Source organism: Taudactylus pleione, unplaced genomic scaffold, assembly GCF_031769625.1.
Source record: "Taudactylus pleione unplaced genomic scaffold, aTauple2 ptg000154l, whole genome shotgun sequence".
Lineage (NCBI taxonomy): Eukaryota > Metazoa > Chordata > Amphibia > Anura > Myobatrachidae > Taudactylus > Taudactylus pleione.
In genome coordinates, this window is record NW_028284556.1 from 29,272,673 (window position 1) to 29,300,046 (window position 27,374).

General features: G+C 41.0%; 1 protein-coding gene across 1 annotated transcript in view; it reads left to right on the top strand.

Moving 5' to 3' along the window:
• The first annotated feature begins 4,057 nt into the window (after positions 1–4,057).
• VIT (vitrin) overlaps positions 4,058–27,374 on the top strand; it is a 192,064-nt gene continuing 168,747 nt past the window's right edge. The window contains exon 1 of the mRNA XM_088474404.1: positions 4,058–4,282. The gene's annotated coding sequence lies outside the window, so the exon portion shown is untranslated. The remainder of the gene's footprint in view (positions 4,283–27,374) is intronic.

Consider the following 27,374-nt stretch of genomic DNA (forward strand, 5'->3'; position numbering starts at 1 on the left):
GTCAACCTGACAATCTCGTCAGGTTCAGCATGTGCGGGGATGGAGAGATGTGCCTGTACTGAACGAGTCTAGGCACATCACTAGATAATGATATACAAACGAGAGCATGACTGGAATGTCGTAATCGTGCTCTCGTTTGTATGTCTATTAGTGGATACCCGCCTTTAATGTTATATCTATGAAGACTGTGATTTTAAAGCTGTTAAATGTTTTTTAAACTTTTACTATGCAAATAGTATGCTGTATTCTCCTGGCTTCATTCTATGCCTCTCAGCCATGTATTTATATCATAGGAGAATGTCTATTTCCTTCACCCTCAGTGGCAAACTCAGGATTTCTAGAGGGGAGTTTCCAAATGCTTGATTTTAGAGCGAGTGTGGCCAGTCCATGAAGAGCGCATATTTATCACTTAAACAGCTTTAATATGTGTCATACATTGGCCCGTATTCAATTAGCCGCGAAAATTTGGAATCTGCAAAAAAGTATCGCCGATTGCGACTTTTCGCCAGGCGGAAACTTATCTCCGTATTCAATTGCAAACACTTTTTGCGTACTCGAAAACGCAATGCAATGTAATAGGCGAAAAAGATTATTTTGGGGTGCAAAGGTGGGGAAACCACTTAGCACCCTTGGGACAGCCCCCCAAAAGATAACTGTGAAAACAAAAACTAAAAAAAAGAGGAGCACCCCAAAAGTGCAAAGTGGGGTTACAAATGTAAAAACTAGCGACTTTTGGGGGGTCTGCATGTATGGGTGGGGTGTTTTTTTTATGGCAGGTGCTTGCTTCAGGTGCGTTTTTTAAGTTTTTTTTTTTTTTTCTTTAGCGACTTTAAACCATGCTTGCACCCATTTTCAAGTACCCCAAATTTTACAGGATTACTTATTTTCACCAAAAAAAACTGCTTAATGCTGTTCTTCACCACTTGGGCTAAGACGCTAATTATAAGAAATTGACACACCTTAAGAACCCCAATTACCTTTATTAGGGCTATTCGGGGGCATGTACATTGATCCCCAATGTTAGTGCATCTTTTAGGGGGTGTCAGGGTGATTTCCCCAATTCTGACAACACTTTCCGCCTGGTTTGCATTGGCCGGGTTGCGTTTTCGCGTCTTTTGGAACTGAATAGGGCGAAACGTGGGTACGCGTGCGATAAGTTTCCGCTGCTAAAATACGTGATGTAGGCAAAAACTCAGGCAGGTGAAACTTTATCGCGTACGAAAAAACTAATTGAATACGGACCATAGTGTCATAATTCCACAATATACAGGACCAGTGATCACAGTAAGCCATTAAATATGGCAGTAGGGCCATCCTGCCTTAGCTGAGTGTTTTTATTTCAGATGTGGGCTCCATTCCAGAGCATTGGAGCAAGTCCGGGAGTCTGGGGGAGCAGCACAAGAACCTAGCACTGGCGTGGGCATATATGTAAATATTGGTCTCATCGTGCACTGGATAGAGTATTATTATAGAATTAACCCTATTGATGGTCTATAGCAGCGCACCCCTAACAGTGCATGTTTTCCAGATCTCCTAGTTGGTTCACAAGTGTATTTATTACTGGCTGACGTGTTCAAAGATCCACAGGAGGTGCTAATTTCATTTGTGATACTGAGAAGGACATGCAGCACTAGTAAAATTCTATACTATTTCTATTGTGGTCATGGTGTCGGCTGGGGTGGAGGGTTTCCAGTCAACCAGAAACCCCCCTGTGTTTGACTATGACCCTTATATACAGCCTGAGCTCAGACTGAATCATGGAGTATCGAGTACACAGGGCCTGTTTCTGAGTTGGATGAATCGGTGAAGTTGGATGCAGTAGGGTAATGACTTTCGTATGCACATGTGTCCGAGTCGCACAGTGTGCATGCTTCCTGAATTTGTGATTACAGAGTCGCAGTGTGGAAATGTATGGGGTATTCCTGGCCGGTTACTGAGAGGTAACGGGGTGGCTGAAAAAACGCACAAAGATGTTGTTGTGTATGGGAGTGTCGTAAGCGTGTCGTCCATCCTTCTCAGAATCAGCCCCATAGTATTATTCACAAGTAAAATTCACAAGTAAAGTATGCTACACACTGTGCAATAATCAAACCAATCAGCTGATTCTCGGCTAGTCTGTCCGATTATTGCACAGTGTGTATACAGCACCCAGGGCCGATAATCGTGTGAAAAGCAGTCGGATCAGATGATTTCAGGCGACCTGCTGTATGACATTTTCCCAAAGAACGAGTGGGATCGTTCAGTTCATTGATAAGGTGTGTACCTATCTTAACTGGTGTCTGAACCATTTTCTTTCTTAGTATTTACTTAGTGTTACCAGGATTTAAAACATTTACATTTGTGTCATCAGGAATTTAAATCAATATCCTTGTACAAAGTCCAAAGTGAGCAAATTTAGCATGATTAATGGATAATGCTACTTGGCCAGTGGAATACATACAAAGGCAGATGACCAAATGGGGGACAATCATTTAAGAAGGTGCAGTAACCCATAGAAACGAAGTAAATTATAACTCTCATAATTCTAGTACATTTTAGACAACTATCAGATTGTTGGTATGGGTTACAGCAGTGGTTCCCAAACTTTCTTAAATAACGGCACTCTAGAGTATGACCATTTTTTGTCACAGCACCGCTAGGGCAAAGGTTTCTTATACCACTTTCGGACATACAACCCAGGAATTTCCCTGCTCAGACCCAGGTTTTTCACCTCAGTAAAAACCTTGCTCAAGACCCCCTTTCACACTACACCTGAGACAAGGAAATTCCCTGGTCGACCCCTTTCAAACATAAACAGGGTTTTTCAGTGTTATACACAGATTTTCAGTTTTTTTTCACTTGATTGGCCCACAATAATGAGGTTATGCTATAAATATAATAAAATGCAAGATATTTGAATTTTTTTTTTATAAAATAAAAATATTTGTGGAGCGACAAAGACCCCACTGGCTATGTTCTCTTGCACACACTGTTCCATCTGGCACTGTTCTCCTCTGCATGTGGCCTCACACGCTCTCCGGCTGCCGCTGATTATGTCATCAGCATTCATCAACCAGCCCTGGCTGGCAAATGAGAAGCTTTTAGGTGCAGCCCAGGAGTAAAATCCCCGGTTGCACCATTCAGACTTGACCAGGGTTGTCTACCCGAGACGTAAGTCCCGGGAAATACCCTGGTCAATTGCAGAGGCAGGGACACGGGAACATGTTCCATGGTTCGTGTCTGTCAGACATCCGCTAGACCTAGGTAGTTTGGCCGAGACCCAGCAAAAACCAGGGATTCTAGTTATGTCTGAAATGGGTATTATTGAGAAATTCATTAAAAAAATTGTGCTTACCTGTCATCCTTAGGTTCAATTATCTGGTGGTAGATAGGATTCTGCTTCTGTTTGTCCATACATTTTATAATTGGCAGCCCCCACCACTGGTTTGCCTATCACATGAGATGTAAATAATTTGATTTGGTCCTGGATTACCAACCCTTGGCATTCCTGCAAGAGCCGGGTGGCACCCAGTTTGGGAACAACTGGGGTACAGCATCGATATATGTGCATCTGGTTTCATGAACGTCTTTATTGTGTACAGTATGTCCATAACTAAAAGCAACAGTAAATGTGTAGAATGGCACCAAATGATTGTTTTCACACATGTAAGAGGAGAATGATGGTGGAACACCTGCAGGAGCAAATGATGATAATGAATATTTAATAATGGTATAGAGTTACAGCTGGGAGCATTCCTCTGCAGGTTTAACACTCATGTAATAGTTTTAGAATGATGGCTAAATCCAATAGTACATTTATTTAAACAAATCACAAAACTTTATTCTTGCCCTACCAGGTTGACTTTGCCCTTTGTAAGCATTTCTTCTCCATTGCCTGACTGCATCTTTATTTTTCATATATTCAATATTTGCTAAGGTGGCGTGCTGAGGGCACACTCCTTTAGTTGTCAAAGCTTATAGAGAGATCCTGACAAGGGAGAGGGGGGAGAGTGGGAGGGAGTGGAAATGTGAAAGAGGACTGCCTTATTCAGCAGCTGAATCTAAGTGAGGATCTGAGAGTGTAGCTGGCCAGTGCGCTTTACACTGTGGGGAGAGACCAATGGAGATATTTGATGAACTTGTATAAGGAGCAGTAAGGATACTAAGAATATCTAGGTCTTACTTCAATGGACTATCAAGAATATTGTTAGCACATTACTTTTGGACTCATTGGAAACAATCAGAAATTTGTAGGATAGAGTCAACAAGTGGAGAGGATTATTCTACTTTGTGAAGTTTAAAGGTAAGACATTTGGTCCTGTGCTTATAGGCTTTCTGCTTATTATATTACAGGTTAATATAGAACAGTTTTAGAGATCTGATTTTACTATAGAAGACTTGGAACAGTAAACTGCTAATTATTTTATTAGATAGAGTTTGTAGAGATTGGATAGTACTGAAATAGTGACAAACTTGTATTTGTGTGCTTTACAACTAATGTGGGAACTGACATTGCCTGTGACTAGTTATTTCCTAAGCTAATTCCATCCTTCTTTATTCATCCAGTAATCAGACTCTTGTGATCTACTACATCTGTTTGCATTGTACCTGTTACATAAAGTTCACACTAGTGGCTGCCTTATCTGGAATAGTGACCATATAGTGTAATGACATGTACTGCAATACAGAGCAACTGATAAAACAAACGTTATCAGCACAAACACATTTTTGCTCCAATTTTTACTGCTTTACCTCCGGATCTGCATTCATGTATGCTATTCAGTTTACAATTAGACATATGTCTTTGGTAGTGTAATAAAAGTTGGGGCTCACTTTACATATAGTCTTCAGAATGCTAAAGGAAAGTTCTTATGCCTTTTGACAATTTCAATCACACCTAGACACTTTGATCAGGTATATAGTTACTGATACATTCAGTTTCAGTATGTATGAAAAGCGGACACCTGCTGAACTTAAGGTGCAGAGTCTTCAAAACCGAGTACTTTGTAGTGTTTTGCGGTACTTCATTTGTTTCATTGCAATTTTTTTTAGGTTCATTGCTATTTGTGTCACCCATTTTGTGTGCAAATGGTTTCAATATATTAAAAGATGAAATTACAACAAAGAGTAATTGACAAAAAAAAAATAACATTGTACATTTTATATGTAAGCACTTGCATGTGTATCTACAGTATCTATACAGTATATTATATATATATATATATATATATATATACTCACATACATATATACGAGTTTGGTACATTTTGTAGATGTTGACCATTTCAACATTCATACTGTCGACAGTGAACATGTTGAAATGCCATCTTATCGACATTCACTTTGTCAACACTGATTAAATGTCGACATGGTCAGAACTAAAGTAAACCTAACCCTACCGCTAATTCTTTCCCTAAACCTAAGCCTTGCCCTACCCCTACTGCTAATGTTGACATTTTCACAATGTCACATGTAGACATTCCATATAGGTCAACATTTTCCAGGTCATGTCGACATTTGAAACAATTTGACATCAAAACTGTAAACATTCTGTTGTGGATGAAACTTTGTGACTGCATATCATATGTGTCTGTGTGTGTATACAGTAAGTGTGTGTATCCACACACTAAATGGATAAACATATATGATGAGAAACAGATTCACATTGGTGGTAGGTGGTCAGTGGTAACAATAGTTGGTAGCCTGAGGATAACTGCTTCCTAAAATAAGGTGCATATGATAGATTTAACATAAAAACATTCACATATATTTAGACACTCTCCATATGTTGTATAAACTTTGTTTGTGAGTAATGTACAGTATATGTTGATATTACAGTATTTCATACACCTCAGCTGAGAATGTAGGTCTAGGAAATATTGAATATATCACAGCTGCTCATCATTCCACTAACAGATTAGATTTATGAAAGATCTTGAAAATGTGAGAAGTGTCGAGCTAGTATGGACATGAACCAAGTGCCTTGAGCAAACAGTTTGAAGTAAAAAGTTGGAAGAGCAAGAATGGACTCTGGCTGAGAGCTCTGTCAAGCCATACAAAGAAGTAAAGATTACAGTTCAAGAACAGACATAAATTTGCAACTCTGTTGTCTCATGATAGACAGTTTCTCATCTAAAGTACCAATTGTTTAGAGATGTTAAATACAATAATAGTTGTAGCCTGCTGCCTTTCTATCTGGTTATGACTGTTACTATATGTATGCTTTACAATCATATTTTCTAAGCTGTTATTTTATGTGATCTGAATGGGGAACAGTAATAATCTTAGTTTTACAGCACAAACCAGAAACGCAAATTAATCTAGTGCAGTTGTTTCTATGTGGTGTGTTTATTTAATAAACGTCAAAACCCAATCGAAACCAGGGGAATAGTGAAAGGATGTTTTATAATTCAGTTTTGTGCCGTTTCTGTGGAAAATTTTAATTATTTGTTTTTATCAAAACATAATTTTATAGCTTCAAACTGCACATTTAGTGGAAATAAAATATTGGTGTTAATATATTTTTTATGAAAATCCTTTACATGAAAATGTTGGACTGTTGGTACATCACACCAAAGGAAAGCCAAGCAAATATGAGTAAAAGAGAAAATGCCAGAATTTTTTTTCCCAACTTTCTTAATGTAACATAGTCCTAATATAAGTATAGAATACTTACCAGTAGCATTTTTATCCTTACCTTATAATTTTATTTTTGTTATTGCAAGAGATTGCTGATCTACAATATTTATTACCTCATAAATCACTTGCTTTACAATCTCCCAGTATTAATATGCCTTCATATGTTTTTATTGTAGGAGCAGTTTTCTTTCTTCAAGAACTGAATATATAAAACCTCACTTGTATTCTCCAGGTGCAAATACCGCACCTAGTAGCTGAATTTGCTCCTAACTCTAAATCTGCCCCTAGGTATGAAACTGGTTGGGTAGCCATTGCTAAACATGTTGCATGGCACAGTGATCGGTGGTGTGGCCCTGATTGGAGATTGACTGAATTGGTCGGTGGACTGTGCTTTTCTCTATGTTGTTGAGAAACAGCCTTAAATAGATTCCATCACCATGATAGACTATGGTGTTTTCTGCTATGCTCTTTTACACATATAGGGCAGTGTTCAATTAGACATGAAAAGTCGAGATCCGCAAAAAATTATCGCTGATTGCGTCTTTTTGAGTGTCGGAAACTTATCTCTGTATTCAATTCCACCCGCTCTTCGCGTACGTTCAAAGTCAACGCAGTGTAATAGACGAAAAAGATTCGCCTCTGGATAGCAGGAGAAAAGAAGTGCAAAATTTTTATTTTGGAGTGCAAAGGTGGGGAAACCACTCAGAACCCTTGGGACAGCCCCCAAAGGACAACTGTGTCAAAAAATTCCAGGAAAAAACTTAACCCAAAAAAGTACTTTCATTTTTTGAGGCGAAAAAGCACAAAGTGGGGGGACAACTTAAAAAACTATCGAATTAAGGTTCTGAGGGTGTTCTAAGAACGGGCTAAGTGTTTTTGGGATTGCAGGTGCTTTTATGACAGTGGAATTTCACTTTTATTAAAACCTCACTTTAGAGACTATAAAATATGCTTGCACCCATTTTCATGTACCCCAAATTTTCCAGGACTACTTATTTTCTCTGAAAAATACTGCTTTATGCCATTCTTCACCAGTTGTGCAAAGACTCTAATTAGAGGCTATTGTACCAACTGAAGTACCCCAAACAGTTTTATTAGGACTAATCGGGCACTACTACATTGATCCCCAATGTTTCTGCATCTTTTTGTGGGGTTCAGGCTGATTTTCCCTATTCTAAACCACTTTCCGCCTGTTCTCACTTCGCGAGTCGCCGTTTTCGCGTATTTTGGAATTGAATACGGCGATAGTGGGGACGCGCACAATAAGTTTCTGCATCCAAAAGACGCAATGTAGGTGAAAAGTCTGTCGGATCTTTATCGCGGACACGAAACTAATTGAATACAGCCCGTAGCAAATAAAGATGTTTGATAATGTATTTATAGTTTTTTTCTTTTTCAAGATTGTAATAGATTCTACTTGTATTTTGTATTATTTTTATATGCCCCGTATTGATAATTCCAGGATTTGCAAGTTGTTGCTTTTAACCTTTCAATTACATTCCAGTGAACAAATAAGTATATATTATATCAATGTCTAATCATTTACTTGGGGTCTAGAGGTTACAGCTAATATGTATTAACTCACAACCTCTTCCCATACCATTTCATTATAAAAATACTTGGCAAGCAGCAATTTATTGTTATTTTTTAACCTTGTTGCAACAATGTTTTGCACCATATAAACAATGAATGGAGTTGTCCGTTTTTGGACAAACCCGTTTACTATAACACATGTAGCATCCCATACGGAACCTCCATTAACTGAAGCTGTGAGCCAGGTTACTACATGATCCCTCAAAGTAGTAACAGTCAATGTAATCAGTCTCTTCAGTATAGTTCCATAGAGCTTAGATGAAAAGGAATAGAGCACATGGGAGGTACCCCATCTATTTGCTTTATGGCAGTGTTTGTTTACATTGAGGGTGAAGATATGTGTGTGCTTTTTGGCGATGGTATGCAGAGTTAATAGCAATACTAGCAGAATTGCAGACACGCCAAATAAGCCAGGTACTTAAACAGGTATCAGGTTTATTTAAAGTGTTGCTATGCTGGTACAGCCGTATATACACAGTTATACACTGGTTGATCTGAATGGAGCGGAGCTTGAGCGGAGCATATACTTCACCAGCATAGGTAGCAGAGCTTGTATACGCAAGATGAGCTGTACAAATAAGCCATTATGCAGCATATACTGGCACGGCCTCTAGAGCTAAGTGGAACACACCTGTGCCCCACTGTGGCGCTCATATACAGTGACAAGATAGTGCCGTGCATGTGCAGAAGCCCAAATGGTGGCCATCTTGGTAAAGGAGAATGCTTCAGTTATGAAGCATTCATGGAGCAGACTCATACTCCATATTTCAATAACCCCCCTTGCTGCAAGCTTTTCCATGTTACACATTTGTTGCAGCAACCTGTAAAAAATTTAATGGTTAGACAAGCAAGAACATATCAACATTTCAAATAATTCCAGACCCCATTTCTCTAGAAACATGACCAATGACTGTGACATAATTTCCTTGGTAAGCACATCAGCAGGATTCTTTTCACTAGCTATGTGAACCACAGCAACAGATCTTTTCTCCACAAACTCTTGGCTATAGACTACAGAGTCTGTAACCTCTACACTCTTGACAATATCCAAACATGATGCACTTCAGGGACTTTGGCTCCAGCTAATGCCTTTTCTCTTTGGGTATGTATACAAGGGCAGTATACTCAAAAACTCTGAGATGTATTTACTTCTAGACCACACCTCTATTGGAGTCTTGTCCTTCAAGGCAAGTGTGGGAGCACGATTTCTCAGATAGACTGCTGTAGGCACTGCTTCCACCCAAAAACATTTGCTGAGGCCTGCATCCTTTAGTATACATTGGGCTCTCTCCACTAAAGTATGATTTGCACGCTCACTCACAACATTCTGCTCTGGCTTGTATATGATGGTCAATTGATGCTTAATATTATGCTTCTTCAGAAAGATTTTCATATCTTTGTTGAGATAGTCTCTATTATCAGACATCAAGACTTTTAGTTTGTGACAGGTTTGAATATCTACTTATAATCTACAATCATGTTGATCACTTCACATTCATATGCACCAGTTCCAAGGGTGCCTCATCTCTGCTTGCTGATTTTGGAAATAAGCAGTGACTTTACTTGCCTGCAGGGCTGCCATCAAAAATTGTGGGGCCCGGGACTGACACAATAGGCAGGGCCCCCCCTCCCAACCGCTACAACCTTTGCCCCCCACAACCCTACCTTATTCATTCACTAATAAAAATGTCAAATATTTTGACCCTGGTTTATTAAATATATGACTGTGCCAGACCAGTGCTTACACTGTCCTCCCCAGCTTTTTCCAAATTCCCTTCTCCCCTCCCCTGGTTTATTAAATATATGACTGTACAAGACCAGTGCTTAGACTGCCCTTCCCTGCTTTTTCCAAATTCCCTTCTCCCCTCCCCTGGTTTATTAAATATATGACTGTATCAGACCAGAGCTCAGACTGCCCTCGCCAGTTTTTTCCCACTTACTTTATATCCTTAAAGAATGGTGAGAGTACCTTCTTTTCTTCTCCTCCCACATCAGGTGCTGCTCCTCACTCGTTGCTGCTCCTCCAACCTCTCCCTCCAGTGGTGCGGCATAACGTCACGCGCGCCAAATCCAGTCCTCAACAAACTTTATTTAACAGCGGGCTTCAGCGTGTTGGTGTCCTGTAGGTTGATGCAGCTTGGGCCCTGCTCCAGCCTCCAGTTACTTAATGGGCACCGGGTTGGTGGCGGGCAGTAGCAGCGGCGGGCATCCTCCTTCTTTTGTACAAGGGGTAGTGTGGAGCTGCAGGCTGTGCAGCAGCGGTAGGAGCAGACGGGCCTGGCAGGCCCACTTCCATTCTGCCAGGGCACGGGACTCCAGTCCCAGCAGTTTCCCCCTGATGGTGGCCCTGCTAGCCTGTAATACAGCTTTAATGTATCAGTCACTGATATTCCTGTTACCATATCATCCAGGAGTTTGTGGACACTATCATATGCAAGGTAAACTAACCTTCTGTACCAGAGTTTGACAGAATGTAGGTCAGATGTCATTATCAAATTATGCTGATGTGTGTCAAGGAATAATAATTGTCTCCAGGTTTATTTTAATTATAACAGTTCCCTTTTTGTTCTTTATAATGCCCTTTCTTTTTGCAAACTGGACTCTAGCCTCTTTTTTTCCAGAACACTTATGTTATATATGTTATATATTTATTATATACATATGTTGTACATAAAACACATTTTGGATCTCTGTAGCTTTGGATCTAGTCCAGAGTTTTCCAAACACGGTCCTCTAGGCTCTCCAATTGTTCAGTTTTTAGAGATTTCCATGGTGAGCACAGGTGGTTAAATCAAATTGACTGAAGTACTAATTAAGCCACCTGTGCTCAGCCATGGATATCTCTACAACCTGAACTGTTGGGGCGCCTTGAGGACCGCGTTTGGGAGTCTTTGATTTAGTACCTATTTTAAAGTGACTAGTGACTGTCCCAACTTTTGTAGTTGAATGTACTTCATTTCCAATTCCTTTCATTGCTATAGAATCACACATTTAATGTTGTGAACCACTGTTTATTACAACTGTAATGTCTTGTTGCACCAGAGTCAAAATACCAGCAATCATTTTTGTGACTCTGTGGCACAAAAGCTAATTGATCTTTTGCACTGCACTTCCTGCTTTGTGTAGCATTTCATTTTTATGTTTAGATGCATTTGCTTTGTGTCTTGTAATTATACATACATAATACTTGTATTTAAATATTCTGGGCTTCCCACTTTTAGCGTGTAATGCACTGTTCTCAGCATTTAACTGAACTGGTACACATTCTTGGAACTGTAGCAGTTTTGTCCTGACAATTTCTGTAGTTAGCTTGGCTCTGTTAGCTTCTAACGTTACTACCAGGAAATCAAATTTAGGCGTTTATTTCTATAGCATTGCCATTGCAGTCTCCTCGTCATCAATTTGGACTTCTACAGACATTAACTGCTGGGATATGGACATCATTTTGTCAATGTAGTCACTGTGCAGTCACTTAACTTGTTATTATATAATACACGTCTCAGACCAATTGTTCTCATGAGGCACCAATAATGCAAGATGATCCTGTGATTAAGTAATTTATCTAAATTAGTCTGATCTGTGTAATATAGTCCTCCACATGTTTGGTCTCATAAATGGTTGCTCTGCAATTGGACGGGATCACCGTGCCACCTCCCCACACCCGCAGCCTCCTGCTGTGACCACAGACTGGCCTCTTGCCCAGGACCACCCGTCCACCATAGCCAGGTGCTCGCATCGGCTGCGACCACCGGCCACATCCCCCAGGAATGGCCCCTGGTCCCGGACCAACCGCCCCACGTGGGCACTCCTATCCGAGGACATTCCAGTGCGGTCCCCACAGACCACCCGTTCCACAAGGGTGCTCATACTCAGAAGTGAGAGAGGGAACTCATCCGCACCGCCGGCCCATTGGACTGCACAGCAGTCAGCAGCAGATCCAGGGGACAAAGCACCCAGCACACACCGTGGGCACCGCACACCCGCCCCCATTCCCACGACCAACTGGTCAGGTTACCTCCTGCAGTGGACGCATTCCATCCCACAGTCCAGTGACCGAACCAGTGAAGCACGCCAGGTTAATCTACGAACAGCACCCACCCTACCACACGGCTGCACCAATCATCTACAATGAATCAAATCCTACTGGTAGGTAAGTACTTTGAGACTAAGACACCACCTTGCGGGATGCCACCTGGGTGCTCACAACAGACTACTGTTCCTGCAAGCACACCACCAGAGACACTGAAGACTGTAGACCATAGGTCCAGGAGGGGAGATGTACTGGTCACTGAACCACACGGCAAGGGTCCACCCACTTCCCCACCCAGAGTCTCTACTTAGACCATCCCCCCTCAACATCTTCTTCCACGAACCCCCCCCCCCCTTCGTCCCCGAGACCTCATCGGGGTAGTATTATGACTACCTTAATAAATTATTTGGCCTCCTTCACATTGTCTGTTTCTTCATTACACACATTCACCTACCATAGAAACCCACCACACCCCCACCCTCTAGATACACCACACCCTCACATTAAAGGAAGAGCGCACCTATCTCCCCATTTCACATTTACCATTAACAGGACCTGGTACTCCTGCATGAAGGCGCAGCACTTCCGATACACCACACCCCTCCACAACCACCCCCACACACCACATCATCTCGTCTGCCATCACAGAGGAGCGCAGTTCTACAAGATCTTTACCACATAACATACAGATGTGCCCAGATAGTTTGTTGCTCATAGCGCACCATTTAGGCCTCTGAGTCGCACCATGGAACATTACATGATGGCTGTAGTATGGCATACCATGGTATTCTCCAACGAAAGATACGTTACGGCATGTAATACAGTGCTTAACCGCTGGGTGGCGTGTGCTCCACTGATGTAGTTTGTATGCCTTTCAAAATCATGTCCAATCAACTGATTTTACCACAGGTGGACTCCAATTAAGCTGTAGGAACATTTGAAGGATGATCAGTGTAAACAGGATGCACCTGAGCTCAATTTTGAGCTTCATGGCAAAGGCTGTGAATACTTATGTACATATGATGTCTTAGTTTTTTGGTTTTTTTATTCAATTTGCAAAAATTTCAAAAAAACTTTTTACACGTTGTCGTTATGGGGTATTGTGTGTAGAATTTTGAAGATAAAAATGTATTTATTCCATTCTGGAATGAGGCTGTAACACAACAAAATGTGGAAAAAGTGAAGTGCTGTAAATACTTTCCGGATGCACTGTATATATAAGATGTATATCTGGTTATCTAAAACATTTCTAAATGCAGGAAAATTTACCCAAGGCCAAGATCCTGTCTTGGACTACAGTTAAAATAGGTAAACCATGACCCCCATATTTGTCTTCTGTGTAATTCCCAGTGAACTGTGTTTGTGGTTGTTCATTTCTCCACTATAATACCCAGAGCACTAATAATGGTGGACTTGGCATAAACTACAGCTATTTGAGGTACTGTATTCTTATTCATTCATTTTGTGCAAATAAACCAAAGGGCTCTCTGGTGGTATTCTCTATGAAAACATACAGGAAAGAGCTAGTATTATGATTAGTAGGGATTATGTAGGGATTATGCTTTTCAGGATCAGAACCACCAAGTCATACATTTGGAATTAAAACAGCCTGAGGCCTCTTCCTCTCCCTGCCTGATGCTTGGTTAAACTCTGCTTTGTTTGCATTCTTCATAACTAATGGCAAACACAATAATATGAAAATGACAACCACTAAGGGATCAAAGATGCAATTTACTTCCTGATGAATTTTTTTCATGTTTTTCTAAATTCTATAACTCAGTTTCTTTTCATGGGTTTGTATATGTTTGAAAAAAAAACAGTTTTATAATATACTATGTAGAAGTAGAATTTGGTATGTACGTACAGGAACGTCATCAACTAACCTTCTCTTAGCCATTTCATGCCCAAGCTAATATTATAAGTTTGGATAGCATCCATGTGAATGGAAATAACATATTTTGTTTCTGTATACAAAAGTACATTATATATTTTATTCAGGAGATAAATGGCTGTCTTATGCTTGCATGGAATAACTATATTTAAGGAAAACTAGATATTAAACTGTAGCATTCTACTTTTTGTAATTAAACTATAGGTAACTACAGAGTTTGGTCTCCTGAACATATATAGCAAATAAACTGATATAAACCAAGCTACACCAACATACATCAAGAACCTTTGTAATCTGGTTGGGCCAATTTGCAACAAGTAGGCTCATGTATCAAAATTCCTATTTTGTAAGTTTGAGAGCAGGGCCCTCTTACCGCTCTTGTTTTATTACTGTTTTGTAAAGCGCAACAGAACATGCTGGAGCTATACAAACAAGGCCATAGAAAGCTTGGCCCAGGGCTATTGTACTTTTGGGGGTGTAGCGCAATCATGGGAGGCTTGGCCTTGGGAAAAAATGTTAAAGTATTTGCGCTGCTAGGTGCTAAACAGGGGAGCATTGTAAGCCTCTCAGCCAGGGGCAAATCCAGGAGGGAGGAGGGCAATCAGTGTGATCTATCTCCACCACCACCCCCGCACAGGCAGAGGAGCATCCTCACAGACCCCACTGCAGCCCATCACACAGCAGCATGTGCTTCGCTGGGATTAGAGACCGCTGCTGCTGCTGCTGCTGACAGGTAAGAGGGGGGGCATGTCAAACCCTGGGCCCTCCAACAAGCCCGGTCCTGGGCAATTAGTACCCGCCCCCCTCTCAGCGGCTATGTATACAAACATATTTTAATAATACTTCAGTGTAAACTGGATCTAATAAGGATGCTTCTATTAAATTTTGATCTGCTAGACCTATCAAACAGACCTCTACCTCACTGCCCTAGGATTGTCCTCTGTTGGGATTGCCTCTGTTAAGCATTTCTGACATCACCACAGTGACATTACATGATTTGGAAGACTGGGAAGCCACACAGAGTCCAATTTGAATTCTATGTGCTGTGAATAGGGTGAAAAGGACCAAATTATATAATTATTGGCGTCTTCCCTGGAGACTGCTGACACAATTTGCTGCTTCCTGTTTTGAAATGTCAGCGCAGCAAATGCAAAATAGTTTATACAAGATGTTAATAAACACCTCCAACTGCCCTGATGTTGGTGGGACAATATGATATATTTGGTGGGACAATATGACAATCCCGATATAAGACTGTCCTACCGTCCTTGTGGATCAGAACTTTTCTCACGATTCCAAGACAGTAATGAAGTGAGCTCCGCTAACAAGTGCCGCTTCAATGAGTCAGGCACACCCCCCAATATGATGTGAACACACCCCTGTGTACTGTAACCAGGCCCCTTATCATTCATGATGTCTAAATGACAATAAACAAGCTGGGGGTAATGTCTTCCCATAAAATTGTGAAGATTTACTATGATTTTTTTATAGTCAAGTATCATATTGAAAGTAACAAAGTAGCGATATGTGACTAATTTGGTGAAACATGGGGGGCTTCCTTATATGACATTAAAATAAAGAGATTTATAAAACTGACATGTTTATTAAGTTTCATCCTGAGACTGGAAAATGATAATCATTTATCACTTCTTCATTATTTTCAATAGTCAGGTGTCACCATTTCTTACTTTTAGGTTGTATATTTAAGTCAAACTGACAAACAGTTGTGTTTGTCAGTGTACATGAGATACTCATGGAAGAATGAGGAATTAGCTTACATTGAACCAGAAATCAGGACCCCTCTCCTGCTTTATTAATCTCCATCCATGACCCTACCTATCATTATGCCCACCTATATTCAAGTGTGGAATACATAAAAAAAGATGTTAGCATCTAGCTAATGGAAATCAAAAGTCACTGCGACTGTGGTATATTTATTTATTAAATAGATAAAATGCAAAAGCCCTAAATCTTACGAAAACCTCCTTTTTCACAGGATTTTAGAGATGTTTTGCCTTTGATAAATAAAGACTAAAGTTTAACTGGTAGGTAGCATGAACTATGGTAATATTCAGATCATTTAATGTGATCAATTAATATTATAAAATTCTTACGTAATAGGAAACTGAAATCGTAAGTGAATGCTGACATTGTCACGTGGAATACAGCTCATATATTTAGGAGTTTGCGAAGTTTGCTTAATAATATCCACTACACAAAACCTACTTGGGAATTGCTGTGGTCCTTGTTTTTACAAGTCTACCTTCATTCCACTGAGAACAAAGAACTGAGATAAAGGCGTGTATGTAAAAGGTGTATCTTTAAGTGCATTTCTTGCTTAGGTTGGGTAGGCTTCTCCAGAGAATGAAGGGTAGGTGAGCATCTTGATGTGTGCTGGTCTGACCATCTTGCCATACCAGTGCAAACCCTAAGAATTTTATGTACACATTAAGGGCATTAAAGAACAATTCACAGCACCATACCTATTGTGTTATGGCGCAGTGATTTATTGCTGGCCCAGAATCACTATGTGTGTGAATGATGGAATTGATGAAAACGTGGTACCAAAAGGGTTTTTAACATATTGTTCACTGAAATAAACAGTATTAAAATCCCTAGAAATATCAGTGTGAGGGATCAGGGAAATGATACTATGGAGTCATGATTATCAGATCAATGTAGAGATTGGATAGGGTAACTGGACTGCTATGAATGGGTCCACATTACAGAATGATCAGAGTATTGGAAGCAATAACTGACAAGGAAGACAACTGATATATGATTTATATATATAGTACATAGAATAAGGCAAAAAGACTATAAGTAAATAGGAGAGATACAAGTAACACTAGAGAGCGAGACTAAAGAAAACTGTGGGAGAAGGAGGGGATATGGAGTGCGGCGATAGTGGGGAAAGGGACTGGATTCGACCGAACATGAAAGATCTCAGTGTAACCAAACTGGTGATACAGAAATGCCGAGCACCGGTTGTAATAGGACATGGATGTTGCCGCAATTTCAGGCAGCTACGTACTTAATGAGCAGTGAAGAGGGACTTACAGTACAGTTTATCCCCAGAAAAGCAGTGTTTTATTCGGATGCATGCCACCAGCATCATATTTTTGAAGATATCGCTGGAAAATTAGCGCAGGCATCAGCCTGTTTGGACCATATTATGATGTAGGGTGTGTGGTGCGGGCTCACCTAGATCCAAAGGTCTGTGTGCGATGCATTATAGATACGCCAATGCCAACACAATTTCAGGCCTTGGTAATTAGTACCCACCTCACCTTGTCTAGGCACCTCTTGTTGGAAGCAAACACAGATCTTCCAAACTAGGATGAAACTATCACCTTTATTAAAATTCTTCATTAATTTCAAATAATATGTATTTCACAAATGAATTAACAGTCAAATAGAACTTTTACTATTTTATAATAATATGCCCGTAGCTAAAAATAGTATAAAGACTCAGGACTGAAAAAATAAACTAAACACAATATAAACTAGGTTGAATTATAATACCGAGCAAAAATATTCACTGGGATTTTTTTTTTGTGTTAGAAAAGGTTATTGTAAGTATGATACATAATATTAAGATCATCTCTTAGGTATATTTGTGTTAGAATTGTTAATTGGTTGTTAAGACTGCTGGAATTGAAGAAAAGCCTACTGACGTGCTTTGAGTGCAGGACAAGTTTTCTTGGTTTTAATTACTTGTCAGCTTCAGTGAAGTAATCCTTTCCTATGATATTTTAATACAAGTGGCTGGCATTCTGTCAATGATGCCTTGAATCACAGAAATATAGTCACTCATGCTTGTATATAATGTGTTTTTGTTGTTTTAGCAAATTGAGCTAGTTGTACATGAGCCAAATGTATGATACTGCATGTGGTAAATATTAGATCTCAGCTTTCACTCAAGTACATGTTAAATTTATTCCAAAGAGAAAATACAGAAAACATTTAATATGCACAGATTAAAAAATGTTATGAGTCTCAAAATATTTTTTAGATTTTTGTTGGTTTGTTCACATATTTTTGCATGATTTGCCAGTGGAACACTACACCCACATTCATAGGTTCCATCTAGTCTTCTATATGTACACACATCGGTAGATCATGGTATGGCTAGGCCAGGTAGCTAAGATTGTCATTCCTGCCTACCCTCTTGAGCTCCCACTGTGATCTTCTAAAGCTTGCACCGCTTCCACTTTCAGGGGGAGATTCAATGAAGTGCGAGCTACCTCACTCATTGTTTTACAGCAGCTAAACTGCAAAAAACAATAAATGATATAGTCCTGCAATGAGCATTGCACTTGGAATAGTGCTTAACTTACCTGATTTTTGCTCACAGTTTATATTGGGGGGGGGGATTTGTCAAATCTTGAAGAGAGATAAAGTGATGAAGTTGCCCTTAGCAACCATCAGCTACTAATTGTCATTAGCAGTGGCGGCTCCTGATTTGCTGCTGATCCACGAGCTCCAATTGGCTTGCGACCAGCTCCAGATTCAAATTGCGCCGGCGCTGTCTGTCCATGTCTGTCGCTGCCTGTCAGGCAGAGAGGCTGCTGGACAGATACGGGGAGGTGAGTTTCTGGGAGGTGCATAATGTTATATGGGGCAATACTATGTGGCATAATCTGTAAAGGGCATTACTGTGGTATAATGTGTAAGGGGCATACTGTGTAGTGTAAGGGGCATCATAGTGTGGCATGTGTATAAGGGGTTCTACTGTGTGGCATAACCTGAATGGGCTATGTGTGGCATAACATGAATGGGCTCTGTGTGGGAGCAAATGTATGGGGGGTTTTTTTGTACCTCGGGGGGGAGGCTGTTTAAGATCTTGCCATGTGGCCCACAAAGTTCTAGTAACGCCCTTGCATGTAAACATAGAGCTGACTAATATACAGCATATGGTCACTTTAAAAAAGGACTAACCCAGGATTTCATACGAACTTGCCTGAGTCATAGTGTTTGACACTTGCTCAGACTGTGAGATGAAAAGCATACTTTTGTAGCTTTCACACAGGTTTTTGGCAGATTGCCAATTTTCACTGGAGCAAGCCTCAGAACCTGTGTAATTTAATTGTGACCCCCTTTTTAGGGATTGTGTGACAGTGTGTGGCCCTGATGAAGTTCAAAAACCTAATCCTGGTCACACTGCACCACCATGCCAAATTTGGTGGTACTAGGTCCAAAACTCTGGCCTTGCATAAAGCTCTCTTGTTAATTATATAGATCAGGGATGGGGAACCTCAGGCCGGGGGCTGTATAAGGCCCGCGGAAACATTTGGTCTGGCCTTCTGAGCTTTTTTCTGCTAGCCTCATCTAGCCAGAATCAATGCAGCAGTGCCGCCTGGAGCATCCATATGATTGTTTCCCCGCCCCGTGTGACTTTAGACAGAGGGGTGTGGCCTGCACCGGGACCGTGAATAATGTTATATATATCAAAATGGCCCTCGGCAGAAAAAAGGTTCCCCACCCCTGATATAGATAAACTCTGGAGGCCACAGGCAGTGGGTTCCTAGCTGTAAGGTACAGGCACACAAAGAGCCTTTGTGCCACTAACCTTATATCAGCATTAACTCTTTTTCTGTGAGTTGGGTCATACTATATAATAAATGTAGTAATATATTATTTAGTTGGTCATTGAGTATGCATGAAAACAATGTTCTAGGTGCGTACATATAGATGTGTTGTTATGCAACTGTCCTTTTTGTGGGATTTATGATTAGTATTTTTGTAGCCAAGGAATTGGTATAAAGTGGCAGTTTAAGCACGGAGCTGTATGGTGCAATGCATTCTGTGGTTCAATTGTATTAGACTTTTTACCTAGGTTAGCGTATGGGTCTCACGCAGCAGCTGCATGCAATACCTGTGTTTATACTTTTGTCGCATTAGTGAAGCGAATAAGACGAATATTTTGTACAAAAGTGTGTGGCAGAATGCATGGTCCCTGGCACTAGTGAAAACGGTGATTGTGGCACATACTGTATATTAGCTGTTTAGCTAAAGTTGGAAGCATCTAAATATCTTTAAATACTTTATTCAAATAGTCACATCTTTAGAATATAAACCTGTCTGTGCACAATCCAGCAATTTTCAGAAGGAACATTTAGGGGCCATTTCATCATACTAAAAGTATGTGGTGTGCTAATTAAGGATGGAACTCATTTATCACGCCTCCTTTATTTAATTATCACTTCCGAAAAGCTGCTCTTTTTGCGGAGACAGCTTTTTGGAAGTGCCCTCGTCACCAGGGCCTCTGAAAGTGATAAGCTCTCCCTCCTTTCTACTTTACCTCAGATCCCCATCTCCTCTGGCCACACTTTATTTAATTGCTGGCTCCTGCACTAAGCCATTACTCAGACCTGTAAGGGATATTGAGGCAGGCTCTTTCGTCCTCCTATCTGACTGATGGAAATGTTGGTGGTCTGACGCGGCGGCTGAGTAACAGCAGCATTGCCACGCTGACAAGTCACCACAGGCAAGTCTTTCCCCCGACTCTGAAGCTCTGCTGCCTCCCTTTACTATGGCACTGTGCAATGAATGGCCCTTATCACTTGGCTGCTACCCTCTCTGGTCACTCTGGCTAGCGGCCCCCTGGCCACTGGGTGCACCGCCTGGCGGCGCCCTGGCAAATGCCATTCTGGGTAGGGGTAGATACACCTGTGCCCAGAGAAACCTTCTTTCCGGCTGCAGCCAAGGAGAATTAAGAGAGTTTGGAGTGCCCGGAGGTCTCTGGTCCCCATCTCTGTCTGGTGCTGCTTCTTTTAACCTCTGCAGTGCCGCGTCTGACATGTACAGATCAAGCAGCTACATTTATACTTGCTCAGAGAGAGCCCTTTCTACAAGTTACAGCAGGTCATTTAGCTTCCCCAGCAGCTATGCAATATGTCAAGAATCTTGGACAAGGTAGGTACCATGAGAAAATGAGGCACATTTACCCACTGACAGGTCACATTTAAATCTGATTACAATGGCCTCTTGATCATCAGGGATGGATGGCACCAGATGATTATAAATGAGCTCCGGACTGACTGGTGAAGGGGAGGTGGAGCAGAGAACCAGAGGCACAAGCTGCCATGTAGACTATTGGGGAACTGTGCGCCATCACAGGATGGCGTACAGTTACACTGTCAAGTTCCGAAAATAATGGTTTTGCGGAGCTTTATGAATGGCATAATTGAAGTCCCCATACTAAAGTGATAACTCCTGCGTTACATGCTTAACAAATGGGTCCTTTACTTATGCTTTACAATTGAATATGATAACTGTGTATAAAGATGGACTTAAATGATGATGGATACATTAAATTAACAATATTAAATCATCATGATTTACACAAGCATATAGACATAGCGCACTTAGATGAAAATTATGCTAAGATACAGAGCCTACTATGGTGAGAAATATGTGACAAATAACATCTTCTCTGTACTGTTAAGATGGGCATGTATGGGAGCAAATGACAATCGTCCATTTGCTCACAAACACTGGAAAATAGCCAAAAATGGTTGTTCAGACAAATTGGTTAAAACACATAAATGTAACCAATTTGAACAATTTTTTTGTCCTTTTTTCAGTGTTTAAAACTATATGATCGACTGTCATTTGCTCCCATACATTACCAGGTTTTCATTCCAACCAGCCAGATTGGACAGTTATCTGACAGAAAATTGTATAGTGGATGGCCAGCTGTACTGTGAACTATTAGACATGGGGGTGTTTTCTGTTCCCTAAGTTTTTTCTCACAGGTGAGATGGCGCAAACTTTTCAGAGAAATAAAGTGGGGACGTTGCCAATAGCCAGGGGCGCCGAGAGTGGGGGAGTGGGTACTCCTTACAAGAGACTGGCATGTGATGGCTTAGGGAGAAAGGCTGGTGCAGTTCTCTCTCTCCCTGTGTGATGTGCGGGGGGAGCAATCAGACTCACAGTCGTCGTCGCCCCCCCTGTCCGGATCTGCCACCTGCGCCCCCCTGTGCGATGCACGTGGCTGTGTGTTTTTGTCTTTTTGTAAGGTGGGGGTCTGGCCATACCTCCCCAAGCTGTTGGCAGCCTTGTCCATGGAAACCAGCTACTAGAAGCTGATTGGTCGCTATGGGCAACTTCTCCACTTTATCTCACTCGAAGGCTTGATACATCTCCCCCTTAAAGAGGAACTCTTAACTTCAGAAAAAGCATTTTCCAAGCAGATGTATTTAGTTTCTTTGCCCTGAGATATGAAAAACAGTTATGATATGTAGATAAAGCTCCCCTTTGCTTCACATGTAGTTACACTCTTACTTCAGAATACAAAATATTTTTAGTAGGCGACACAAACTGATAAGTCACTATGAAATATATGTAAACAGTCTGTTAAACGTCTGCTAGTTACAGTATATAGCTTCTATAGTGTACTAATGAAAATGTTTATGCAAGTTAATAGCTTGATGAGGAGGTTACCATTTCAGATGGCCCCAGTGATGTTTCTTTCAGATGTGTATACTATTACATTTACTTGATTAGACCTCAAAATAAATCGTTACTCTTATTGTAAGCGGCTAATTGAAAATCTATTAAAAATGTCTCCAGCCAATAAAATGAAAAACATCTCTGACTGGGGAGAGTTAAGGTTTAAAATAGCCCTGGTAATTTAGGTGTTAATGTATGTAGGAGTAGATTGATTTGAACTGGAATAACTCAAATTCCGGGGAATATATGTATGTGCCTAAGCATATGTAGACAGTCATTATTCATTGTTTGATCACTATCGCTTTAAGAAAACAAGGGTAAAGTATATAATTAGTGATTTATGATTATGGGAATGATTATGGGAAATAAGAGACTGACTAAGAGAAGAAACAAAGGGGATTCTAAACATAGAATCATTGTTAGTTTTGTATCTTGCATAATTAAGCAGACATAGATATTGGGTATGCAGTCGGGAAGCCAGTTTATCTAATCCCGACAGCCGGCTTCCTGACTGCTTTATTCCGGCGAGGGTTAAATCTAGACGCCTGTCATTTTACCGATGCCGGGAGACCGACGCCCGGCATCCCAATCGAAGAGATACCAGGCGCCAAGCGCGGACAGCCGCGTTAGGTTTAGGGCTCCCGAGCCGGAATTAGAGTCAGGAACTCCCCCGGGAGGTTAGGTTTAGGCTAGGGGGAGGGAGGGTTAGGGTTAGGCACTTAGAGGGGGGATTAGGGTTAGGCGCTGGGGGGAAGGTTAGGCACCCCTAAGGAGGGTTAGGGTTAGGGGGGAGGTTAGGTTAGTGAATACTTACCTGGGGACGATCGGGATTTTCACCCATGTCAGGCAGCCGCTGTTGGGATTCCAACCGCCAGACAGGTGTCCGGCGGTAAATCATACCAATTCCAGATATTGTCCTCATAACTAACACAGTGTTACTTACTAGTACTCAACTGCAAATTGTGCTCTCCATATATTGACAGTCAATACAACTATAACATGTATTGCTTTAGCATGTTTCCATAATGCTCTAGGAATGCTAAAATACTGTACAGTATGTGTATACACTGCTGTAAACTATACTTGTATGAGCATTAGGTTCTGATATTATCACTTATAATCGGTGAATTCTAACATCATGACTTTGCAAAAATGTATTATATTAAAAAATGCAAAATAAAATAATCTAACATTGCTCCTCTCTCATACCTTGTTTAATTATATACCTGGCTGTTCCCTGATTACATCCATACACAAATAAGAGTTAGAACTATTATTACCACTGGTTGATTATAAGAAATAAAATGCCTTACTAATTTATATATTTTGAAAAGCACAAAGATAAATAATATTACTCAATTATACTGGTAAGATCATTGCTAGGATAGACAAACTGTCCCTTTAATAAGGAACACATTAAATACACACGTTCTGTGGCTGATTGCAATCAGGTGAGGCATATATTTATAGTTTACCACACAGATGTTGCAGCAAAGTATTGGTAAAGCTGGACATACATTATGCGATTATCGGCCAGGTCCACAGATTATCGGCAGATCCGCCCAATAATTACATAATGTATAGCAATGAACGATCAGCAATGATCGGATGGCCAGACATGAAAAATCCTCCAACATGTTCGACCAGTCCAATAATTAGTCGACTGCATCTGGCAGTGTATGTGCTGCCGCGGCCTACACTTCCCCGGGATGTAGTTATAATCCCGATTGTTGGGATTTCGGCACTAAGAATGCCGAGGCTGGAATCCCGATACCTGTCAGCATCCCGCTGCCAGCTTCCCGAGTGCCGGCATCCTGACCTTAAGTCCTGGGGACTGGGAGAGGGTTACGATTAGGGGTTAGGCACTAGAGGGGGAGGTTAGGTTTAGGCAGCGGGGAGGGAGAGGGGGACGATACTGACCGTCAGGTGTTGGTATAACCCTGTCGGGATGCCGGCTTTGGGGTTCTGACCACCGGGATCCCGAGCACCAGCGTACCTTACCCCAGCCATTTCGCCTGTTCTGTTACAGGGGAGGAATGGGGTAATGTTTCCTTCCAAGGGGAGGAAAGCAGATATCATGGGCCAAACACTGTGACATAGCTCATAGTGTATGGCCACAATATCTGATGGGTGTCAGCTTGTCAGATAAAATGTCTGTTGGCCTGACAGACATTTTGTCCCAGAGTGTATGACTAGCATTATTCCCACAGAATGGTTCCCTCCTCTATGTTTTGGTGATCTTTAAAGTCTTCATCTCACCTGGACCCAATTAGCCAGCAGCATAACTTAATTGATATTTTTGTAAACTTGTATAACTGATATATATCTAAAAGGATGAGTAATGCTGGGCATACACGTACAGATAATAAGCCTGTCAGATCGAGAGATAACTCACAGTGTATGGACCTCGATATCTCCGCTCATCCCCTGGGGAGGAGACATTTGAACCATTCCTTTCTCTGTGAAGGAGCAGGGGAAATGTATGTCGGATGGCCGTGGCATACACTGCCCTATACGGCCGACTTTCACTTTTAAAAATATCTCATCAAATTGGCATTATCAGTATTAGTATTAAGCCGGGGAGAAAGGAGGGGTCCCCGGACGGGGAGTGATCACGGGCCCCCTCCTTTCTCCCCGGCTGCCTTCAACGAACTGACAGCAGCAGTAGACTCCGGGCACTAGTCTGTGCCCAGAGACTACTGCACATGTGCAGGTCACCAGAAAAAATGGCTTCCTACTGAGCATGTGCAAAATGCAGCATCGCCATTTTCCAGGCATTTTGTGTAGCGCTACTCCATGGGATTTCAGAGTGGTAAGTATGAAAAAAAAAAGGATGGGTGCAGGGTGTGCATTGTGGGCCCCCCTGGACCCAGGGGCCCATGTGCACCACACACCCTGCACTCATTATAAATACACCCCTTGGTCACACGCATACATTGTACAATTATCTGGCCGATCCGCCGGGGCCAGCATTTGCAACACTATTTCCCCAGATCCTTATTGGAGTAGCTGTGAAATCTGACCTATCTCAATGCAATCTTAGGGCTCAATCCAATTTTCTGCGATGATGTCATGGGTGCGAGTCATCGCGACAACAGCCGCACTTGACAGCAGCCCAAATTCGCATAAAAGTGCTCGCAACCCCATAGGGCTCGAAGCAGGCTGCGAAGGGTCTAAGATGCTGTCCGTTGCCGGCGTTTTAACGCCATGGCAACGGCACATCAGACCCTTTGCAAAGAATTGGATTGACCCCTAAATTGGTAGCTGATATTTAATTGTGAATGCACCAGAAATTAATTCTTAAAATATCACAATTTGAATAAGCTACTGATATTTTGAAATTCTACCAATTACCTGGATTGCTTGGATGTTTCCGTGGCTCTCTTTTCGCCCTTGTAAACTATAAATATTGTACCGGCTAATGTTTATAAAAGTTTTTTCCAAGCATATTGTAGACTGGAATGATACTGATGTATATTCATTTTTCAAAAAGTATGAAACACATAAGTGCAGTAATTTCAAGAAGTAGATGACAAAGACAAAGACATATTGTTTATATTGAACATTTTATTGTTGCTGTTTTAGGCTTACACCAGTTCAGGTGTGTTGGTTCCATGTATACACATGGAACTCTTTTTATATCTCTATGACAGCCAAAGCTATGTTTCCGTTCTTGCCATGCTTATATAGGTAAGTAGGCAGGAAAACCATTATTTCATAAGTAGAATGTATTGTCTGTGAACTCCCACCAGAAGCATTGATGTGAATTGATGAAGCATGTTACATTTAAAAACAATGTCTACAAAGTACTAAAGTTCTACAAAGCATGACTGATAATGAAGGATATATTGAAGTCATGCATGTTCTGCAACAATACCTACACTTGTTCTGCATTTCAACAGTGCCACAACACACAGAAAGAGACAAGAATTAGAAAACATATGTCATTCTTCTTTACAGTCGGTGCATGCAGGTATGAGATCTGTTATCCAGAATGTTTAAGATGTATGGCTTTCCGGCTATGGGATTTTTCCATAACTTGGAGCGTCGTGCATAGAGTCTGCTAATATACACTTAAAAATTACCCCAGTCTATTCCCACACTGCTACTGACATTCCTTTCAGTATTAATTTACTTAGCAAAGTTTCTGTTAGTGACTGTAGGACCAGCTATTAGGTGATCATTTCTACATATTACACAGAGCAGCAACAATTCTTTATCGTTTACAATCTGTTTTTTTTCTCTAAAGTGTTTGAAGAAGAGGTTTATTGATAACATATTACATTTCTATACCAGGATTTTGGATGGATTTTTTTTGTTTAATTTTTCTGATACTTTATTTAACCTGGCCAGTGTCAGTGATCGATTGCCCATTCCCTGCTAATGTGGTCAGAAGATCAATCCACAAACACCAAGAGGTCATCTGTGCTCATGTTTTTGGATTACTATAGACATACTGTAGTTGCCTACTCACCCTGTCTGATTATAGGGCACCATGCTCATTATTGTGCCCCATATACCCCTATATCAGGCTGATTGTTTAATATCAGTTGTGGATGGTATTACAGCATGTGTAGCCTGAAATTAATGCATTTTTAACTTTAGCCCTGGAGTGAGTGGGTAAGTACTCCTGTGATATAATACAGGAAATATACAATAAAGAATATATATATATAAAATGGACTTTCTTCAGAGTTGGATGTAAATGTAATTGCAAAACGCTTCTAAAAATAGTCGCACTGTAGGACCTACTGAGAGTTGGTCACAGATGCGAAATGTACCAAC